Genomic DNA, 22,265 nt, shown 5'->3' with positions numbered 1-22,265 from the left:
AATCGACACTTTTTCACCATTCCCGCTCTTCTAATTTCTCCTCATTACTTTTCAATCGGACATTTCCACAGACCTAGTAAGATCAAGCGGAACATTTCCGACTTTCCTGCACCGCCCAGATTGACAAATGTGCACCTTTCAGCCGTCATTCGCAGCAATGTCGCGCCGCCCGTTTCTCCCGCACATCAACTGCTCGGGGAAAAGCGCCAACCACCATGGAAACAAAACCATGTTAACATCCCCCGTGTCACAAGATACCCCATGGAAATTTCACGGAAACGTATGCGCTGTCCCACCGAATGCCAGCCCTGCTTTCTGAGAGCTTGTCTCTGGAGCAGATCGAAATGTATCGACTGGTTTCAAGGCACAAATGAACATTGATGCGAACGGGACATGTGCCCCCGAGAAACAGCGGTCGATGGAGAGCAAACGTCAAGGCGTAAGGATGTGTAAGTGAATGTTAGAGTAGGCAAGGCCGCAGTAAAGTGTCAATTAAATGAACGATGATTGTGGAAGGAAGGAAAAGCTGGAAGAAGCCGCGGGTCTGAATTTTGGATCATCCAACAGAGACACATGAGAGAACAAAAACAGGATACAGACAAAGGTGCTGGGGCAGAAAGACAAAGAACGAAATAAGAGGAATGAAAAGAGAGTGAAAGAAAGAATGGGAGAGAGGGAGGTGAAAGAAAGAAAGAGAGAAAGAAAGATAGAAGGGAGAGAGAAAATCAAGCGTGCAATGCTCACCCCGCAAACGGGCGCTGCTCCCAATCGGCTACACTTCGCCCCACAGACCCTCATCCCATTCACACCATCCTACAATACACTGACAATGCTGTGAAGTGAAACAGAGAGTTTAAAGATACAGAGATACTTGCATACTATCCTACAGCACACATTAAACATCCGTGCAGTGAGTCAGAGAGTTTACAGGTACAGAGACACTCACAGCGTCCCACAATACACTTTAAATCATGTGCAGTGAGACAGAGCGTTTAAAGATATCGAGAAATTCACCTTTTTTTTCAAAAGTGGCACATCCCAGAAGCAAGAGAGAGCGTGGGTCAGTCTCCCTCTCCTGGTGGAGCTGAGGCTTGTCAGTCAAGAGTCCCCTCCTCCCTGTATTGGCCGTGGAGGAAGTGCAGAGCAGATTTAACAGAATACCTTCAGCCTGACCGAGGTTAGGCTGACTGGCCTATAATTACTTTATCTATCCTTTTCTCCCTTTTTATACAACAGCACAACTTTAGCAGCCCTCCAATCCTTCGGCATATCACCTGTAACCAGGGAGAATTGGAAAATGATGGTCAGAGCCTCCGTTATTTCCTCCCTTGCTTCTGTTAACAGCCTGGGATATATTTCATTGGGGTCTGGAGATTCAGGTGGAGTGTTCTGGTGACTTCATTTTCCTCTTTGCAAAGATTTTCACCGCAGGTCAAGATCACAAGTCAAGGTCCAAATTAGGACTACTTCCGGGTTTGAACCTCAAATTGTGAGTTATACCCTGACCTCAACGAGCCCAGAAACAAGAACGTGTCTTTAAGTTAACCCGTTGCTGACACATTCTATGAGAGGTCTGACTGTGCAATGAAAGGGCGTGTTAGAAGAGTCAATCTGATATCCGTTTCCTCCTCAAATCTGAACAAATACCAATTCCAAAGTGCCATTTTGTCGCTTAATTCCACAAATTAGGTAAAAATAAGTAGTGACGCAAGGCACTGCTGGGAGTTGAACCCAGGCTCTTCTGTTTACAAGACAGATGCTTTAACCAACTAAGCCACAGCGCCCATTCATGATAGCTAAGTCCCACCTCCTCTCACTAATATCTATCAGCGATACGTCACTGTTTGGGGTTCAGACCGTTTCATCTTTGTCTGTTCAGCTTGTTCGTTCACCTGTTCATCCCGATGCTGCCTGTCGATCTCGTTGTGTTTATCTTTGTGTGTCCATCAATGCGTTGATATGGGGATGATTATGTGTACTTATGTTTGTTACATTAAGTAAATTACCGGTTTGGACAATTCTCTCACTGAAAGTGAAGAAATATTGAGACGAACTTTACAGCAAAGTATTGTTTATTTTGGTGCTGAAAATTAAAAACCGGAAGAGGCCCAAACAGGGAAAAGGAGAAAAACCTGTCAGGGAAAATGAGGACAACAGTCAAGATTTTTACCAGTATATTAAGTGAAAGAATGGAGGCTTAGAGTAATGTGGGCCGCTTAAAGACAGATGGAGGTGATATTGTAATTGAAAATCATGAAATGTAGAGTTGCTAAATATTTACTTTGATTCGTTCTTCACAGAAATAAATGAGGCTGACATATCAGAGATATGTGGAAAACTATAAATAAATCAAGGGGATTCAGTATAAGTAAAATAATGGCAATGGAGAAAATAATTAGATGAAAGATAGACAAATCTCCAGGACCTGATGGTGACCATCCCAGGGGACTGAGAGGACGAGGTGAGGAAATTGTACATGCTTTAGTCATGATCGTTCAAACTCTCTTGGTTCAGGAATTGTTCCTTTGATGGAAACAATTTCAATGTCACTCCATTATTTGGGATGGGTAGCAGAGATGATGCTGGAAATTATAGACCCATTAGTCTGACATCCGTTGTGGGGAAGTTGCCAGTATCCGTTATTAGGGAAAGAAAGATTGAGCACTTGGATAAACATGAATTGATCAGAGAGAGCCAGCATGGATATTTTGTAAGTCAAGTCTAACAAAACTAGTTGAACTTTATGAAGATGTAACTAACGTGGTATATAATGGAGTGTCCATGGTTGTTATATGATATTGACTTCCAGAGGTATTCGATAAGGTACCATATAAGAGACTGTTAACGACAATGACAGTGCGTAGAATTTATGGCAACCTAATGAAATGGGTAGGGAGTTGGTTAGAAGGTGGGAGACAGAGACCCGGCATATAAATGACGTAGACCAAGGAATAGAGAGCCGTATATCCACGTGTGTCGCTGACACCAAGATAGGTGTCACGGTGAGTCATGTAGATGGAAGCATAAAGTTGCCAAGGCAAATTGATAAATTAAGTGAGTTGGCAAAACTGTGGCAGATGGAGCTTACATAGAATTACATAGAATGTACATCACGGAAACAGGCAATTCGGCCCAGCTAGACAATGCCGGTGTTTATGCTGCAAACAAGCCTCCGCCATCCCCATTTAATCTCGCCCGATGAGCAAACCATTATATTCCTTTCTCCTCCATTTCTTTTTCTAGATTCGCTGTAAACGAATCCATGCTATTCGCCTAAACTACTCCTTGTGGGAGCGAATTGCACATTCTAACTTCTCTCTGGGTAAATGTGTTCCTCTTGAATGCAATGTTGAATTAAATAGTGACTACCTTATATTCATTGCCTCAATGATTTGGAGTTCCCACCTCCACAAATGCAAACACCTTATCTACGTCGAACCTATCAAACCCTTGGATAATCTTAAAGTCCGATATCAGATCACCCCTCAGCCTTCTCTTTTCTATGCAGAAGAGCCCCAGTCTGTTCAAACTTTCAATATGGAAAAGTGTGAGTTCATCTACTTTGGACTGAAGCAAGATAGATCAGAGTATTTTCTAAATGGTGAGAAGCTAGGAACTGTGGAGGAGCAGAGAGATTTAGGGGTCCAAGGACAGAAATCGCTAAATCCAGTGGAATGGTAGAAAAATTGATTTAAATGTCTCATGGGATGTTGGCCTTTATCTCAAGGAAGCTGGTATTCAAAGGGGGGAAGTATGTTACAGATAGAAATCCTTGCTGAGACCCCACTTAAAGTACTGCATTCAGCTCTGGGCACCACACATCAGGAAGGAAATATTGGCCTTGGAGTGGTGCAGCGCCGAATGACCAGAATGATACCGGGGCTAAAATGGTTAAATTATGAAGACAGGTTATGCGGACGTCGGTCCTCATTTTTCTCTTCAGGATCCGGCCCCATCCGTTTACTGTTGACGGGAGCGCGTCTGATACTAAGTCAGTCAGAATCGGATGCAAATCACATCACGGGCACAGCGGGTCTGGGACTGGCGACTGGTTTTACATTGAGTCTTTTTTATGGGATAGGCTGTACATTGTTTGTATAATAATAATACAGATGATGTGGAGATGCCGGTGATGGACTAATAATAATACGTTTGATACAATGAAGGTTTTTTCAGTTATTTCCCATTTCCACTCTCACCAGTTTTATACAGTAACAGGTAACAATCTTTCAGGGATGTGATGTACAGTGTTGGTGGAATCAGTGTAATTTAACTTGATATATTGTAGAATCTCTTGTCTATCCCAGGCTCTTACCTCAGGTTTAGACCCTCACCTAGTTTAAAATCAGCCACTCACTGATATAAATAAATCAGTAACAACCCCGAAACCTCAGCGGGTATATTTGTTCCGATACTAAGTGACGGTCCCAATTTCCACTGAAATTCTCGATGAGCAAATACCAGAGGCTGTTTTGGGTTTGACAAACTGTGAAACAGATTGTTTTAAAAGCCGGAAAGAGGGAAAAACTCGTGGTTGATATTAAGTGTTATGCATTAACTCTTTCTGTTTCCGATTTACAATTTCTCTTTGTGTGTGACTGACAGGAGCGGCTATAACGGAGCCCAGTGACTGGGTAACGAGCTGCACTGAATCATTGTCCTGTGTTACAGACCGGCTCGTTAGACCTGTTCATTCCGTCTCATCTCATTGTCAGCAAACAGGAAATTACTGAAGTTAAGGCTGGTGAATAACAGCTCGAAATATCAATCCTCTCCACCAGTGGGGACAGAGTCTTCCGAAAAACAGGGATTTTCACTCGTGCAAAGTTCATCCACATTTTCTGCTCTTCATTTCTCTGATCTGTTTGATGCGGCTTTACCTACAATTCACGACTTACATGAAAACCTCAATTTTACAGTCGATTTTCGCGTCAAGAGTTCTGGTGAGATTTCAAATAATTGAAATCCACCCTTATTAACGCCAATATCGTCACCTACACGTTTGACGAATGCAAAGCGGCTTCACTCACGGTTTTGTGCACAACTCATTCAAAGATACTTTCGGTAATTGGAGGGTCTTTGAAGTGATGACACGAACACAACAGTTCGCGCTGCCGTTTTCCGCAAGACACTTCAGATTCATGGGGAATGATTTCGGTCTGGCGGTTAAATCCGCTCCCTCTTCACAAATCCCCCTTTGAACCTGTATCCTTTAGTATTTTTGAGAACCGATACCAAATCGGTTTGCCCTGTACTGTACATTACTTTTTTAAAATATTACAGATAAGCAGAGCACTTGAGCTGTCACAGCTGTGACTTTGACTTTTCTCCCTCTGCTCTCGATCTCCCCGGTAACTGCCACTAACCACAATCTTCTGTCACACTTCTCCATCAGAAAGTTCCGAGCCTCGGTTTTCAAATGAAATAACGCCCATCTCTTCAATCTCCGACAGCGCAGAGAGAGTTTCTCAGTTTCATTTCACACTTTATCCAAATCCTCTTTAAAGCACCATCAAAAATTGTCCTTTAGTTAATAATAAGATCAATAAAAGTTCTTATCTTCTGGGGTTTTGTTTCAGATTCCAGGGCTTTTAAAGTTCACTGCGGATATTTATCGAAGCGCATCTTGATTGGAGGCTTCTTGGAGAAATCGGAGAAAGATCACAAAGCGATAATTCAGAGACGGAAAATGAAGCGGTTTGACGGGAGCACTGATCGAACCGATTGTGCGCTGCTCTTGTGGCGCAAGCGCTCAGCGTGCGGTACTTTTATGAACTCCAGAAATGCCCAGGTTGTGAGTTTGAGCCTCATCTGGAACAATCGAACATTTTGAGTTCAAGGTGCAACTGGTATGTTCCATAACGCATCTCCTTCTTAGTGTTCCCATGTGAGCACTTGGGTTCCTCTGGCCTACCGTCTTGCAATAGTAGGTGTGAATTTGTTTGTTTATAGGGGGAGAGGGAGCGATTAGCGGCATCTGATATGGCAAAGGAGCCGGTACGAGATCTTTAAATCTAAGGAACTAAACATACAATTCTTCTATTCGTTTAGCGGACATTCATCAGTTGGAAGTTTCGTGTGGGGAAAATCTGGATGGGAAATATTCTCCCTGGTGTCACTGTGCAACGGGTGAAATTATTCAGCTCACAGATGTTAATACGCTGAAAGGTCGAGAGGCCTTTTCCAGCTCCCGTGTGGGGCAAGTTTAGCTTTTGAGCCGCTATGTAAAGTGTTATTTTAATTGCTGCTAACGAATGACAAGACATTGTTAAATAATAGCTGCATCATTAAATAAATTTAAAACAGAAATAGACAGTTTCCTAGAAGTAAAGGGAATTCGGGGTTACGGGGAGCGTGCAGGAAATTGGACATAAATTTAGATTTGAGGTTAGGATCAGATCAGCCATGATCTTATTGAATGGCGGAGCAGGCTCGAGGGGCCGATTGGCCTACTCCTGCTCCTATTTCTTATGTTCTTATGTTCTTATTTGGCACAAACACGAAGAACTGTAAACTCACGAGTTCACTGTCCATGTTTCTTACATCATGTTCAACAGAAACAAGGATTCTCCTCAACACGTTGCTGACAATTTTATAACAGGGACCCTCACCCAATTTCGACATCTACGATGGATAATTCAGAGTCCTACAATGAAATGTACGATCGGAACTTAACAAATTGCGAGCCTGCGTCGCTCAGTAGGTCGAGTAACAGACTTTTAAAACGGGTAGTGATCTGAGGATCCAGTGTTCTGGTTGTAAATTTTGAAACAGCTGGCAAGTTCTGTCTTCGCAGCGGAGCAACAACTACGGGACAGACGATGCCTGCAATGTGTTGTCAAAGCTTTGGTGTTATCTTGTTTCCCAGGGATGGGCAGTAATGCGCTGCCTGAAGCGGCAATTGCAGCTTCCCGCCAGCAACGTGTGATTGGAGAGAGCGGGGCCTGACAGGCGGCCTGAATGTTGTTGCTCTCGTGGCCTCACTCAATGCAGGAGCTGGGGAACATCAAAAAACTGATCTGTTTGTTGCCGCGGCTGCAATGCTGTTTATAACTGTACTTATAAACCGAGGCAGCGCTGCAGGATCCTTTAATGTCCTCTCACAAATCAACTGAAAACAATCGCAATGTGCAGCTTTGAGAGGGGCTTCCTGCACAGTCGGGGCATGAAACGTGAATGAGGGCGAGACACTGTCTGTATATGTGTAGTGTTTGAATGTGTATTGAACTATACAGAGAATTGTAAACAATTTTACAACACCAAGTTATAGTCCAGCAATTTTATTTTAAATTCACAAGCTTTCGGAGGCTACCTCCTTCCTCAGGTAGCCTCCGAAAGCTTGTGAATTTAAAATAAAATTGCTGGACTATAACTTGGTGTTGTAAAATTGTTTACAAATGTCAACCCCAGTCCATCACCGGCATCTCCACATCATGACTACCATATACAGAGAATGGAAAACATATCGGTTCTGTGAGGTGTGGTATTTTATTCACATTTCACCACAGAATGAATTCTTGCTTTTTTTCAGACGTATTGATTTTTAGTGGGGAACTTTTTCAAAATGTTTCTGCCCGGTTTCGAACCGAGGACCTTTCGCGTGTTAGGCGAACCTGATAACCACTACACTACAGAAACTCTGCTATACAGCTCACTATAGGAAACCCTCAGAAGATAGCTGCCGACTGCAAATGCTCTCAGTGTGGGAGACGGGTCCCTTTCCCGTTCAGGGAATGAACGACGACGAAATAGTTCACTGTATTAATTTCGCAATACTCATTAAACTCTGAAAAAAGAAGAATAGTTGTTCAAATCGCCATTAGTCAACTAATGACTTTCTGTTTCAAGCTGTCGGAAATCCTAACTTTTAAAAAATTTATTCACCAGGCACAATACAGAAAGTTCAGAGGGGAACTGAAAGTGGAAATAAGAGGGGCAAAGAGAGGGTATGTGAATAGACTGGCGGCCAACATAAAAGGCAATCCAAAAGTCTGCCACAGGCATTGTAAACATGAAACGGGTCGTAAGAACCCGACTCTGATTCGGGACCACAAAGGAGATCGATTCATGGAGGCAGCCCAAAAATGCTTCTGTTGGGTTTCGAACCAGAGACTTTTTGCGTTTTAAGCGAACGTGATCACCACTACACTACAGAAACTCGGCTGCGCATATTCTTATAGGAAACCCTCAGAAGATGGCTGCCGTCTGCAAATGCTCTCAGTGTGGGAGACGAGTCCCTTTCCCGTTCAGGGAATTAACGACGACGAAATAGTTCACTGTATTAATTTCGCAATACTCATTAAACTCTGAAAAAAGACGAATAGTTGTTCAAATCGCCAATAATCAACTCATAACTTTCTGTTTCAGGCTGACGGAAATCCTAACTTTTTTTTAATTCATTCACCAGGCAGAATATCGAAAGTTCAGAGGGGAACTGAAAAGGGAAATAAGAGGGGCAAAGAGAGGGTATGAGAATAGACTGGCGGCCAACATAAAAGGCAATCCAAAAGTCTTCCACAGGCATGTAAACATTAAACGGGTCGTGAGAACCCGACTCTGATTCGGGACCATGAAGGAGATCGACTCATGGAGGCAGAGGGGGCGGCCCAAAAATGTTTCTGTACGGTTTTCAACCGGGGATCTTTCGCGTGTGTTGCAAACGTGACAACCACTACACTACAGAAACGCTGCTACATACGTTGTTTTAGGAAACCCTCAGAAGATAGCTGCCGTCTGCAAATGCTCTCAGTGTGGGAGACGGGTCCCTGTCCCGTTCAGGGAATTAACTTCTACAAAACAGTTCACTGTATTAATTTCGCAATACTCATTAAACTCTGAAAAAAGACGAATAGTTGTTCAAATCGCCATTAATCAACTAATAACTTTCTGTTTCAGGCTGACGGACATCCTAACTTTTTTTTAATTCAATCACCAGGCAGAATACAGAAAGTTCAGAGGGGAACTGAAAGTGGAAATAAGAGGGACAAAGAGAGGGTATGAGAATCGACTGGCGGCCAACATAAAAGGCAGACAAAAAGTCTTCCACAGGCATGTAAACATTAAACGGGTAGTAAGAACCCGACTCTGATTTGGGAGCATCAAGGAGATCGATTCATGGAGGCAGAGGGTTTGGCCCAAAAGACTGTGGACCAAACTCTGGAACGTGGGTTGAGGCTCGATACCTCTTTTTCGGACGGCTCAGACACGAAGGGCCGAATAGCCTCCTTCTGTGGGGTAACTTTCTATGATTCCATGATATGATTGCCGTCTGTCTCGGAATGGTGTTAATATACGATCTACTCTAAGTATACTTTAATCAAATTGGTGCCTCTGTTTCACTGTGAGAGCGAAGAGGCATTAATGTGTCGGCATTGGCTGCAGCAGCTGGGTTGCCCCTTTACTTTTCCTCCTGTCCCAATCTTTCTTTAACCTTCTCTGCTGGTGTTGCAGGTTCGATCAGCCATCGCCGTTCAATGAATCCTGAGAAGTCCATCGGGGGATAACACAAGAGACAGAGACAGGGAGAGATAGAGAAATGCATGCAATGAAAATAAACTGTATAAATAGAATTATACAGTCATTATTTTTTGAGTTCGTTCATGGGATGTGGGCGTCGCTGGCGACGCCAGCATTTATTGCCCATCCCTCATTGCCCTTGAGGTATGGTTACAGTACAGAAGGAAGTTATTCAGACAATCGAGCCCGTGCAGGCTCATTGTAAGAGCAATCCAGTTAGTCCCAATCCCCCGCTCCTTCCCGGTAGCCCTGCATTTTTTCCCTTCAAGTACTGATCAAATTCGTTTTTGAAAGCCACGATTGGATCTGCTTCCACCATCCTTTCAGGCTGCGCGTTCCAGTTTACAACTACTCGTTGGTAAAAAAGTGTTTCCCCATGTCGCCTTTGGGTCTTTTGCCAATCACCTTCAATCTGTGTCCTCTGCTTTTCGACCCTTCCGCCAATGGGAACAGTTTCTATTTATTTACTTTATCTGAACCCTACATTATTTTGAACACTTCTATCAAATCTCCTCTGCTCCAAGGAGAAGAACCCCAGCACGGGGTAAATGCGGTCAAAGTAGCTTCAATTCATTTATTTGAGCATTAAACAGCTCTTTAAACATTACTGTGTCATTATGGTAGCGTGCCCTCGCGGTCTCAGATGTTCCATCAAATTTCTACGGAGGCTTGGGTTTGAACCCCACTGCTGTTAGAATTTCTGCCAATGTTCATTTTGCCTGTTCGCAGAAAACCCGATTGTCGTGCGATGGAGCAGAGGATGTGAAAGAAGCTGAAAGTGAAAGTGCAGATATTATTTTCATCGCAATGACTGGACACTTTTCCACAGGTAAGGGCCTCTCACCTTAAGGTTCTTTCCAGCAGAGTGGGACAGGTGATCAAAGTGACTGGGCTCGAGCGGCGCAACCAGTCAGTGCGCGGTCCTTTTCTGACAGTCCAGGGCCGGGAAATGGCGAGGTTGTTAGGGGAGGCCCACCGAAACCAACCAATCCTTTTTCTTGTGAAAATTTCGGCCGGAGTTGAAGGTACAATTGGTGCGTTCCAAAACGCATCTACTTATTTGCATCGCCGTGTGGTTCCTCCGGCGTATGCTGTTGCAATAGCAGATGAGAACATTTCGGACTGAGATGAGGAGAAATTTCTTCACTCAGAGGGTGGTGAACCTGTCGAATTCTCTACCACTCAAGACTGTGGAGGCCAAGTCAATGAATATATGTAAGAAGGAGCTGGATAGATTTCTAGTCACAAAAGGCATCAAGGGGTCTGGGGAGAGAGCGGGAATATGGGATTGAGGTCCAGGATCAGCCATGATCATATTGAATGGCGAAGCAGGCTCGAACGGCCGAATGTCCGACTCCTGCTCCAATTTTCTAAGTTTCTATTTACAATTGGTGTGTTTCGTAATGCATCTAGTTATTTGTTCAGCCATGTGGTTCCTCCGGCCGACTCTGTCGCAATCGTAGATGAGATGTTTAGTCTTCTTAGTTTACAGAGGGAGGCTTCGGAATTGGAGCCACAAACTATGATTTTGATCCATCTACAAATTGTGGGATTTAGTTTGAGCTTTAAACCTGCGCGTTAGACCGCTCAGCCACGATACTTTCCATCTTGCGTTCTTCACGTGCTACTTTTACAGGAATAGAATTACTGCAAGCAAGAATTCTACCCCTCAAGCACCAATGCTCGCACCGCAGCAGGATGAATGTGTCCAGTTAGATACCTGTCTGAAGGAACATCCCGTCTGACAGAGCTGGAAGTCCAGCAGATTGACTTTCGCGGTGAGCAGATGATGAGCCTCCTTCTTGAGAGTGTTTCGCCAATCCAGCTCAGAGTGGATTAAGCATTATAAATTCGGGTGGGACTGGAGCCACTTGTATCAGAGGAAGTGGATGGGGGCTATTTCCCTTCCTTGACAGATATTAATGATCCTGTTCCGGTTTTGCTGCAAAATTTCACTTCCCAGCTCCGAAATCAACGAACTAAAATTTAACGGTGGTGTGATGCGAACACACAATTTCTGAGCGAAAAGTCCGATGTGCTACCCATTGCGCGACTAAACCGGTTATGAATTATATGATTTCACATTACCCATATGCTGCTTATGAACTTTTGATGCGGTAGAGCAAGTGGTTCGAAAGCTCAGTGGGGTTTCAAATGAACTCCTGAGAAAGTTTGTCCAATGCATAGTGCTCTCTCTCCCTCTCTCTCTCTTACTCTCTTGAGCTCTCACTCTCCCCGTTTATCTTTCGAGGGTTCGAATACAAAGAGGTGGAAGTTGTGTTGCAGCTGCACAGAGCTCTGGTGAGACGCCATCTGGCGGACTGCAATCAGTTCTGGGCACCCCACCTCAAGAAGTATGTATTAACCTGGAGGCTCGAGGGGCTGAATGGCCTATTCCTGTTCCTATTTTGCAATGAATGAAACAATAATTCAAGAATCGAGACGCTAATGTATCAGGATGAGTGAGTGAAGAATGTTTTCTGTTTGAAGTACTGATTTCATTTATTGAATATCCTCAGTGACTCAGCTCAGTGCAGTCCAGTCCATACACCTGCTCGCACAAAGTGGCATTTTCTTTGAGAACACGAAAGATGTGTTCAGGCCATGACAGTACCGAGTGCGGGTCGGCCTGCGCGTGAAATGGAAAATTGAGGTGAAATATTACCACAAGCAGCGGATGTCTCTGTTTCCATTTCCAAAATGCACGCACGCACGGGCCGAATCGATGCAGCTCCTGGGAAATCTGCGAGGCGAGGCAGGGCTGCCGTGGATCATTTGAAGCAACTTACACACACACGATTCGGCCCGTTTCACGTGGCATCTCCTGTTTCTAACTTTTCTTCCCCTCCCGCTTCCTCTACTCTTCCAGCTGCCAGGTGAATTAGATGCTTGGTGAAAACACAGGGGAATTCATGAATCCCATCCTGACCTGGACAGCAGGGAGCGAGAGGGAAAGAACGGTACTGGCCATTGAGAAGGGATGGATTTTGCGCATGCCGGGAAAAATAGGCACAAAGATCTCATCTCCCTGCTTCTTTGGAATGTGGGATACCTTAATGCTCAGGTGATGATCTCACTGCCCCCCCGGCCCATGATCTCCACTCGCACGCTCCGTCCAATCTCGCACACCTTTGCTTGGGTTTGAAATCGTGTAACTTTTCACACTGCGATTCAATTTGAAGAAAGCGATGCTGTGATAACACGTGGCTATTGAGGAGTTGCAGTGCAAGAAGGCGAATGATAACAGTGACAGTTCTGACACTGTGAGCGACAGTTAAAGGTGGACAACATTTAAAGTCTCATGCAGCAGGTCTGGGTCCAAATCTTTCACGTGACATCTCCTTCTGCTTCTGTCACTCATTTTCCTCCACGGAGAGTTCATTTGGAATTCCTGTGCGTCTGCAATGCGCATTTTCCAGATCTGCTTCGAAAAATCGGGACTTTAAAGGCATTGCAATGACCTGCACTTTCTTTAAATGAGTTTTGTTCGCATTGCGTTCGACTGTGAAATCGCTCTCGGTTTTCATCTCAATGAAGCAGACTGTGACCGCATTGTATCTGTCAGCGTGTAAGTGGTGAGTTTGGGGTCAGCACGGGTGGTTTTCAACTTTTGAAATCTCACCAATTACAAGAGAAAAGAGACATTGAATCAAATTGTCCCTGTCAGTGATGAATTGAATGAATATCGCTCCAAGCAGACCTGGACAATGCGCAGTGCAGCCGCACAGGAGTTCCAAATCCACCCTCTCGCTACTCGGCAATCGCATGAACTGAACTTTGCTCTGACCCAGTGTCACCGCGCTGAAATCGAATGTTTGTCGGCCACATTTTTTCTTAACACCATAGTTACTGGTTTAATGGTGAAAACTGCCGTCCGCTGCACTGTAAGTACAAGAGACAACTTTGTAGACACCGTGTAGTGCCACAGACCTGCTCGTTGGACCTGCTCGTTTCATCTCCTCTCATTTTCACCACACCTGAAAATTACTGGAGCAGAGAATGGAGAATCACAGCTCGAAAAATCAATCCTCTCTGCCACGATGGGACTAAGGCTTCCAACATACAGATGTTTAATGGCAAGGTGAGTTTAATGTTCAGAAATAATACAGCACAGATTTTCACTCATGCAAGCTTCACACCCTTTATTTTGGAAAAGTAAACTGATGGTGGAGAGATGTTATATTGATCGCTGCAACCTGAATTTTTAGCTCGTTGAATCAATGGTTCAATAGCAAACGTATTGTGTCTCTGTGGCGCAATCGGTTAGCGCGTTCGGCTGTTAACTGAAAAGTTGGTGGTTCAAGCCCACCCAGGGACGGTAGGTAAACTTTTACCTTAAGATTCATGGTCTCGTATTTCCTGGTTTCAAATATATGTTTTGTCTTCAAAAAAATGCACGGTTTCGATGGCCAGCTGAGCACGGCCGATCTTCCACCATATAACCTGAGATTGCCTTCACGGAAATAAGAATTCTTCTTGACAGACAAGGTCTAAAGATTGCAGGAGAGCCGCTTCACTCTGACAAGGATGTTTCTGCAGTGAGCGACACCAGACTGTTTCCACAATAAATGTCAGTCCTTTTATTTTGGAAACGCAAAATTGTTTTCGAATTCCGAAGGGTTTCAGTTCATTTGTGAACTCCACCACTGACACTGCTGAAGGTTGTAGGCTCAGGGAGTGGGGCCTCCAGGAGTGGACTGTAAGAAAGCTGGGTTTCGGCATCCTGACAAATATCTGCCGAGGAACCAGAGGAAACCGAACGAAGGAACCGTCTGGGGTTTTACCTGTTGGTTTAGGTCTCGGGGTGAATGATTCCTGACTCCCCGAACTGTCTTACATTTAACTCAGGTCAGATCAGGATTAATTCAGTTTACAGGAGGATAGTGTCAAATATCACCCACAATCGAGGGAGACAAAAGCAGCCATTAGAGAAGCTACGAGATCATTGGAAAAGAAGATGGTGCAGAATTGTGGGAATAAAAGCAAACGCCTTTTCAGCTCCGTCAGGATTCAGAAGACCATTAAAGATAGTTTAGGTCCACTGAAAGGCAGTTCAGGACAGATTCCCGGACTATGGCAGAGCTGTTAAATGATTATTTCTCATCAGCCTACACTCCCGTGGATGATGCTCAGATGCCAGCTGTGGGATGTGCTGTCGACAATAACATCATAAATATTAAAATAGAAAGGGATGTCATCTTGGATAAAATACGAAATTTCAAAATAGATTGTGCTCCAGGTCCAGATGATATTCACCCACGGGTGTTTAAAGAGATGGCACGGGTGCTCTGTGAGCCCCTTGCCTGTATCTTCAACTGCTCAATGGAGTCAAGGATTGTCGCCTCAGATTGTAAGGTAGCTCACGTCGTTCCCATTTTCATTAAAGGGGACAAATCAGAGCCAAGCGATGACGGGCCCATCAGTGTGAAATCGATCAGAGGGAAGATGCTTGAATGGATCCTAAGCGATGCTGTTTATGATCACGGGGAAAGAGAAGGGGCCATTAGAGATACTCAACGCGGTTTCCGGAAAACAAGGTCGTGTCTTAAAAACTTGCTTGAGTTTTTTGAAGAAGTTGCTGGGTTAGTGGATGAGCGTAATCCGCTTCACATTTTCTATCTCAGGCTTGTCAAACTCATTTTCGATGAAGAGCCTGATCCGATATCATGGCACTTGGCCTGGGCCACATTCAGCAAAAGTTATTAAACTAGAAATACATGAAGATGAACTATATTGGTGCTGACTTACATTTAGATTTTATTTACTTCTACTGCTGCTCCCGATACCTGGCACCTCTTAGCTTGAACCATTGCATCAATATTTGGAGTAAATGACTGGGCTGTGCGATGTCTTGGATAAAAACATGAGGCCACTTGTCATTACAGAACTTTGGAAGTGATTTCCACAGTTTCACATTCCCTGTGTAAAGATGTTTCTCTTGATCACTGCATTAAAGCAGAAAGTAGGGGTTAAGGGTCGCTACTCAGACTGGTAAAAGGTGGAAAGTGGTGTTCCACAAGGATCGGTGCTGGGACCACTGTTCACAATTTGTATAAACGATTTGGACTCGGGAATTGGATGTACAATATAAAATGTACGGATTACATCAGTTTGGGGCGGGGTAAAGCTGATACTGATGAAGACTACAAGAATATACAAGAAGACATTAATAAACTTGCAGAATGGGGGTGTAATTGGCAAATTAATTTGAATAAAGATGAGGATGAAGTGGAGCATTTTGGTTGCAAGAACAAGGAGGCCTCATAATGCTTGGACAATAAGAGTCTATATGGGGTAGAGGAGTACAGGGATCTAGGGACACAGATCCACAAATCACTAAAATTAGTGATGCAGGTTAAAAAGGCCATAAAAAAGCAAACCAAGCACTAGGGTTCATTTCTAGAGAGAAAGAATTGGAAAGATATGTTAAAATTGTATAGAACCATGATTAGACTACACTTGGAGTACTGCGAACAGTTCTGGTCTCCATATTATATGAAGGACAAAGAGATACTGGAGAAGGTGCAAAAAGGATGTCACCATATAAGTGGTCGCTGGATTTGGTGTCTCTGTGTAACTGATCCCTGTATTTGGTGTCCCAATGTAAATGATCCCTGGACTTGACGTCTCAGTGCAAGTGGTCCCTGGATTTGGTGTCTCTGTGTAAGTGGTCTCTATATTTCGTATCCCTGTGTACGTGTCCTTGGATTTGATGTCTCAGTATAAGTGTTTCCTGGATTTGATGTCCAAGTGTAAGTGGTCCCTGGATTTGGTGTCTCAGTGTAATTTGTTCCCGGATTTGGTGTCCCGTGTAAGTAGCACTCGATTTGGTGTCACAGTGTACGTGGTCCCTTGTGTATTGAGGCATCGCTCGTGGAATTTTTCTCCTCTTTCCACTTTTGCAAAAATTGTTGCCAGCTTATTAAAGCCATTAACTGGCTCTCGGGTAGGGCACAGAAAAAATGAGACCTCGTCAATTTCCCTGATAATGACAGGTCTGAATTCGAGTTAGAGAACATTTCGCAATTAAACCAGACTGGGCGTGTCGGGCCTGAGTTGCGACTTACGAACGGAAAAGTAGCGGCCAGTTTACCTCGCACCATGGGGAAGGGCTGAGCACTCGGGTTTTTGTAGAATTTATTTATTATGTTTGTTGCCTCCCTGGCACCAACCTCGACGGGATGACAATGATTAATTTTCTGTTCGGCAATTCCGGCTTTCAATGGCGGGGCATTTCCCCACAATCCCCCGCGCCTCAGAATGTGCCCTATCAATGACTACAGGAGAACCGTGCGCAGTGGCAGGACCGGGCTGTGCTCTGAGCATGAGCAGTGCGAGTGGTGGCGAAGGACTGAGGAGGAAGAGGCGAGTCGGAGGCCGGGAGAAGACGGGGGAGTAATTGGACCTATGGTTAGGCGGAGAAGGTTCACAAGCACCTGATCACATCTTGAGGCCACAAATATGCGTCCACAGGCCCAGTGTTTGCACCTCGGTGACAGGCCCGACCAGCAGCCGTCCGAAAAGCAGTGTGACGGGCCGCCATCTTGCGAGCGGAAGTCATGGCAGAATCTTGGCGCATGCGCGGCCATCTTGGCACAGGAACACAGAGTGGGCGGGGCTTCAGGGTCCCAATGACTCGGAACAAAGAGTGGGCGGGGCTTCAGGGTCCCAGTGACAGGAACATAGAGTGGGCGGGGCTTCAGGGTCCCAGTGCCTCATTTATTTTATTCTCACTCTGCCCACAGCGGGTGTAGAACTGAACCCAACCAGAGGAGAGGGAGGGAGAAAACTGGGAGTGGAGGGAAGAAATATTGGAGATGGTGGGATGGGTTTGGATTTCAGCACAGGGAGGAGGGAGAGTGTGTGGGACGGGGATTTACGGCTTTGGCGGAAAAGAGAGGATGGAAAGTTCCATAGAAACTAGAATTGTCTGTTCCAAATTTCGATCCTTTCTTTAGAGTGATGACTTTTGTAAACTTTTACAGGGTATCAGAAGGGGAGGATTTGCAGACGGGAAATTCAAACCAAGTATCACATCAAGATCTGACAGAGTCACTCGATTCACCAGGACCTGAATATCATCGACCTTTGAATGTGGAAGGAGAAATGTTTGTCTTTTCTGTCTGTGGGACAAGAATTCAAACATCAGTGTGACTGGAAAAGCACCGAGACACACACCCGAGTGAGAGCGTTCCAGTGCACTGACTGTGCAAAGAGCTTTCACCAGTTACACAGTCTGAAAAAACATCGCACCATTCACAGCGGGGAGAAACCGTGCACGTGTCCTGCGTGTGGACGAGGCTTCAACTGATCGTCCAACCTGGAGAGACACAAGGACACCCGGACCACGGAGAAACCGTGGAAATGTGGGGACTGTGGGAAGGGATTCAATTACCCATCAGAGCTGGAAACTCATCGACGCAGTCACACTGGGCAGAGGCAGTTCACCTGCTCCACACAAAGCAGGAAAACCACAGTTTCCGGTCTGGGGTGCGTTTCCTGATCTCACCGGAGTGGCACTGAGCCCCACAGAGCAGGAATATCCCAGGCCTGTGCTGAGTTTTCTGTTGTCAGGCTCGTGGTTTCGAGCCCCACTTAGGGTGGTTTGTGTTTTTATCTTTAGGCTGATTTCACAAGCGATCCTCAGTTCCAAATTCCCCCGGCAGAGAGTTCAAGGAGTATTTGATATAAATTAGATTCAAGGGCAGTATCAGAAATGTCCTCCTTGATTCTGGACCTTGATCTCTCTCCAACCGCTCGCTGCTACTGATTGAACTTTATTTCAATTCACCTGCAGCTCGGGATCAGTGCGGATCAGAGTGTCTGCGGGCCCATCTCTCCCTTCAGAGCCCATCAGTGCCGGGAAAAGAATGGAAATTTTACAGACATTACGTGTTCTGTAACTTCTCATGAAAACTAAAGTGTTTTTCACTCCGTGTCCAAAACTGTGTGGTCTCCCCTGGTGTCTCCACTTTCTGTGTTTATAAACACTTTGGTGTAATTCGTTCCGTGTCCATAACTGTGAAGTCTCCCCTGGTGTATTACCATTTTGTGTTTATAAAGAGTGTAAATTATTGACTGGGGGTTTGTGTGTTGGGGGTTTGAGGGTGAGCTCTGATTCCCGCTACCTGATGGATTCAATGGATGAAAGAATGAATGAGAGAGAGGCGCGATGTGGGAGACGGGATGATAGAACAATGTGTCCACGAACCTTGTTAAAAGTGGCCCAAACACAAGATAATATTAAGATATCATCAGCAGAACATTAACATAACCTGAGCTCCGGGATCTGGTCGGGTCCCATTCCCCCGAGGTAAGGAATGAGCGGGAGAGGCAATTCCACCCGGTTTATGTTTGTTTTTTCCAAAGCAACGCCATGCACTCTAACTTGGGATGGAGTCGATATAGCTTAGTTGAGAATCCAAAAATTTGAATGTCCCTGGTTGAATCCCGAATTTCAGCAAAATTTGGTTGTTTGGATCTCGTTCTTTGGGTCGAATCTCGCATTAATTTACACAGAAATTTTAACCGGCGCTGGAGGCTTGGGGAAGGAGTAGAGAAGCATCAAGGATGAGAAATATTGATAGCATCTTTATTTAGCTTTATTTCTTTCTGCATTTTTCTCTGTTTTTTGCCTCTCTCAGCGCCGGCGAACATGTGATTTGTAGCATTTGATTCCTAAACTGATGTGATCATCAAAGGGAACAAGCCCCGAGTTAAACGTTTATCAGCAAACCGACAGAGAGATATCACAGCGGGAATAAAACTCGTTGCTTCACATTGTTAGATACTCAGTGACTCAGATTGTAATGTGTGTCAGTGAACATACCCTGATACTGAGTGACTCAGATTGTAATGCGTGTCAGTAAACATACCCTGATACTGAGTGACACGGATTGTAATGTTTTTCAGTAAACATACCCGGATACTGCGTGACACGGATTGTAATGTGTGTCAGTAAACATACCCTGATACTGAGTGACACAGATTGTAATGTGTGTCAGTAAACATACCCTGATACTGAGTGACACGGATTGTAATGTGTGTCAGTAAACATACCCTGATACTGAGTGACACGGATTGTAATGTTTTTCAGTAAACATACCCGGATACTGCGTGACACGGATTGTAATGTGTGTCAGTAAACATAGCCGGATACTGAGTGACACGGATTGTAATGTGTGTCAGTAAACATACCCGGATACTGAGTGACACAGATTGTAATGTGTGTCAGTAAACATACCCGGATACTGAGTGTCACAGATTACAATGTGTGTTAGTAAACATACCCGGACACTGAGTGACACAGGTTGTAATGTTTGTCAGTAAGCATACCTGGAAAAATGGTTCCGGAAATGGAAAGAAATGGAGAGATGGGAAAAGAGACAGACGGAAAGAGATGGAGACACGGAAAGGTGAGTGAGAAAAGAAGGATAAACAGAAAGATTGTTTTTCTCCGTCCCAGGGGCAAAGATATATCAAACATTGCAATGAATGCTATTTCAAATACAATTTCCTCTGACTTTTTGCGTGAATTTCCGTGTTCCTCAAGTCCGGATTTTCAAAGTCACTAAAGTGATATCATTAATTACTAATGGCCCATACGGGGATCGAACCCGCGACCTTGGCGTTATCAGCGCCACGCTCTAACCAACTGAGCGAACAGGCCATTTTTATTGTTTACGTCAATCGGTTTGGTGCACGCATTGGGTGGTCTGTGTTTCACTTCTCACACTGCGTAATACGGTTATTGCAGGAACATTGAACACACCACATCCCTTAAACATTGTTACTTGTTTCTGTATAAAACTGGCAAGGGTATAAATCGAAATTAACAGATAAGGAGCACTTTAATGCGAAAAATTTAATTCTGGTGATAATTATGTTCTGAACAGTGAAAAGCCCACCCCTGAAACACTGCTCCACTGTTAAACCAGTGGGCAGGACCCTGAGGTACTGCCAAAATCGTGTGCTGAGGTTTCCGTGGTGCAGTGCTTATCATGTTCGCCTTTTACGTGAAAAAGCTCGATTTCAGTTCCCGCATAAAAACATAGTATTGAAGAACTTGCTTCGGATAAACCCCCAAGCGTCAACTTGTGCTTGGAGAAGGGACAATTCTTGTTCCTTCCTGTTAACTTTAACAACGGCTGTACCAAATTCCAGGTGTCGGAAACTATCAACATTTGAAACCAGACCCTTAAAATGCAGTCTGGAAAGTGGAAAACTGTGAAAGTGCATCACATACAAAGCACAAAAACTTATTTAAAGTTTCATTATCCATGTTAGTATTTCCGTGATTCTGCAGCATAAAGTTACCGGTTACAACAATTATTCATCTTTCACAGAATTTCATTAGTTTCATGAATTAATTTAACAACGTTCATTGGTTACTGCAACCACAAGCTTGAGCTCGGTGTAATATTAATGTTGTTAATCATGCGATGTGATGTTTTTCTCTGGTACAATCATTTAGCGCGTTCGGATCTTAACCCAAAATTTGGTGGTCCGATGACCCCCAAGGGACGATACAATATCCCCGATTTCAATGCGTGTTTTCATTGTAAGAAAATGCACCATAAATGAATTTGATGAAACGTGACTAATATTGTTGACTTGAAATAGTTAGTGTGCAACTTGACATTGCACCACATCGGAATCCAAATTAAGATTCGGGGCCAGAAAAGCAGATGCATACACGGAGGCAGAGGGCAAGGCTGAAGTATTAAATGAGTACTTTGTATCTGTCTTCACCAAGGAAGAAGAAGCTGCCAGAGTCAGTAAAAGCGGAGGTCGTGGAGATACTGGATGGGATAAAAATTGATAAAGAAGAGGTACTAGAAAGGCTGGCTGTACTTAAAGTGGGTAAGTCACACGGTCCGGAGATATGGGGGTGTGCCAGAGGACTGGAAAATCTCAAATGTTACTCCATTTTTAAAAACGTGTGCAAGGATAAACCCAGCAACTGCAGGCCAGTCAGTTAAACCAGTTTAATAGGACAAAGTCAGCATGGCTTTATGAAGGGGAAGTCATGTCTGACAAATTTGCTTGAGTTCTTCGAGGATATAACGTATAGGGTGGATAAAGGGGAACCAGTGGACGTAGTGTATTTAGACTTCCAGAAGGCATTCGACAAGGTGCCACATAAAAGATTATTACTTAAGATAAAAAATCACGGGATTGGGGGTAATATTCTGGCATGGGTGGAGGATTGGTTATCAAACAGGAAGCAGAGAGTTGGGATAAATGGTTCATTTTCGGACTGGCAACCAGTAACCAGTGGTGTTCCACAGGGGTCGGTGCTGGGTCCCCAACTCTTTACAATCTATATTAACGATTTGGAGGAGGGGACCGAGTGCAACATATCAAAATTTGCAGATGATACAAAGATGGGAGGGAAAGTAGAGAGTGAGGAGGACATAAAAAACCTGCAAGGGGATATAGACAGGCTGGGTGAGTGGGCGGAGATTTGGCAGATGCAATATAATATTGGAAAATGTGAGGTTATGCACTTTGGCAGGAAAAATCACAGAGCAAGTTATTTTCTTAATGGCGAGAGACTGGAAAGTACTGCAGTACAAAGGGATCTGGGGGTCCTAGTGCAAGAAAATCAAAAAGTTGGTATGCAGGTGCAGCAGGTGATCAAGAAAGCCAACGGAATGTTGGCTTTTATTGCTAGGGGGATAGAATATAAAAACAAGGAGGTATTGCTGCAGTTATATAAGGTATTGGTGAGACCGCACCTGGAATAC

At 44.3% G+C, this 22,265-nt stretch overlaps 4 non-coding genes across 4 annotated transcripts; 1 reads left to right on the top strand and 3 right to left on the bottom strand.

Annotated features, from left to right (window-relative positions):
- Nucleotides 1-1,710: 1,710 nt before the first annotated feature.
- On the bottom strand, nt 1,711-1,784 carry trnat-ugu (transfer RNA threonine (anticodon UGU)). Its single transcript has one exon. It is a non-coding gene; the product is annotated as a tRNA-Thr (tRNA).
- Nucleotides 1,785-7,565: 5,781 nt separating this feature from the next.
- Nucleotides 7,566-7,638, bottom strand: trnav-aac (transfer RNA valine (anticodon AAC)). The gene has a single exon. It is a non-coding gene; the product is annotated as a tRNA-Val (tRNA).
- A 6,122-nt stretch (nt 7,639-13,760) lies between these two features.
- On the top strand, nt 13,761-13,834 carry trnan-guu (transfer RNA asparagine (anticodon GUU)). The gene has a single exon. It is a non-coding gene; the product is annotated as a tRNA-Asn (tRNA).
- Nucleotides 13,835-20,111: 6,277 nt separating this feature from the next.
- Nucleotides 20,112-20,185, bottom strand: trnai-gau (transfer RNA isoleucine (anticodon GAU)). Its single transcript has one exon. It is a non-coding gene; the product is annotated as a tRNA-Ile (tRNA).
- Nucleotides 20,186-22,265: the final 2,080 nt, after the last annotated feature.

This window comes from Heptranchias perlo, chromosome 20 (genome assembly GCF_035084215.1).
Source record: "Heptranchias perlo isolate sHepPer1 chromosome 20, sHepPer1.hap1, whole genome shotgun sequence".
Lineage (NCBI taxonomy): Eukaryota > Metazoa > Chordata > Chondrichthyes > Hexanchiformes > Hexanchidae > Heptranchias > Heptranchias perlo.
The sequence above is the reverse complement of the archived record's forward strand: the minus strand, read 5'-3'. Positions and strand labels throughout refer to the sequence as shown.